This window comes from Mauremys reevesii, unplaced genomic scaffold (genome assembly GCF_016161935.1).
Source record: "Mauremys reevesii isolate NIE-2019 unplaced genomic scaffold, ASM1616193v1 Contig19, whole genome shotgun sequence".
Taxonomy (NCBI): Eukaryota; Metazoa; Chordata; order Testudines; family Geoemydidae; genus Mauremys; species Mauremys reevesii.
In genome coordinates, this window is record NW_024100815.1 from 155,183 (window position 1) to 156,445 (window position 1,263).

Consider the following 1,263-nt stretch of genomic DNA (forward strand, 5'->3'; position numbering starts at 1 on the left):
TAAAATGAAATATATGGCAGAATGCGGATAGAACCATGGAGCAGGAGACATACAGTTCTTCATCAAGGTCTTCAGTCACAAATTAACACGTTATTTTTTTAACGAGCATTATCAGCATGGAAGCATGTCCTCTGGAATGGTGGTTGAAGTATGAAGGCATATGGATGTTAGCATATCTGGCACGTTAATACCTTGCAACGCTGGCTACAAAAGTGCCATGAGAGAGCCTGTTCTCACTTTTAGGTGACGTATATAAGACACGGGCAGCACTATCTCCAGTAAATGTAAACAAACTTGTTTGTCTCAGCGATTGGCTGAACCCGAAGTAGGACTGACTGGACTCTAAAGTTTTACATTGTTTCCTTTTGAGTGCACTTATGCAACAAAAAAAAATCTACATATGCAAGTTGCACTTTAATGATAAAGAGATTGCACTATAGTACTTTATATTTTACAGTGTAAATATTTGTAATAAAACTATATATAGTCAGCACTGTACACTTTGTATTCTGGGTTGTAATTGTGTCAGCAACCTGCCCAGTTGCCTCGCTGCCAGGGGATGCAGACATTTCTGTAAGGCACATAAAGGGGCTATTTGGTGTTGAAGCAAATGCGAGGAATGTGCATTTATGAGAGGGAATTTCCATCTCTTCAGTAGCTGTACATCAGGGCCCCAGTGGCCTAATGGATAAGGCATTGGCTTCTGAAGCCAGAGATTGTGGGTTCAAGTCCCATCTGGGGTGAAAATCTACTTTCTTCCTGTATATTGCAAGGAAACCTTGGCCTTTATATTAAACAAGGAAGCTGGGAGATGTTTGAGCACAAAGTCCTGGATCTTGGGAACAATCACCAAGGGATATTAGAAGGCTCAGTCTGGTGACCTAATGGATGCAACCACACCTCCCCATCCCAGGGTAGTCCCATCTGAGACATTCCCCTCCTGCCCTGACAGGTGGGCTGTGCAGATGATGGTGGAGGGCAGCAGGAGAGGAGGTTGCACTAGTGCTGCCTGGGCTGTATCTGCACCAAAGATAAATGGAGGGGGTCATGCAGCCTGTGCCTGAAACTCCACAAGGGCTATGTTCACTCCCAGAACAAGTCAAATCCTGCACCAAGGATGGTGAATTCCCAGGTGAGCACACAGTGCCCCTGTCCACCACAAATGCTGCACACACATCAACTGCACCAAAAGAGACACAAACTGCACACTGAGGAGACAGCTGGTTTGTTTCCAGGTTGCTTTTATTTCCAAAGGTACTGAAG

The 1,263-nt window shown here is 44.7% G+C and overlaps 1 non-coding gene across 1 annotated transcript; it reads left to right on the forward strand.

Annotated features, from left to right (window-relative positions):
• Nucleotides 1-670: 670 nt before the first annotated feature.
• On the forward strand, nt 671-743 carry TRNAQ-CUG. The gene has a single exon. It is a non-coding gene; the product is annotated as a tRNA-Gln (tRNA).
• Nucleotides 744-1,263: the final 520 nt, after the last annotated feature.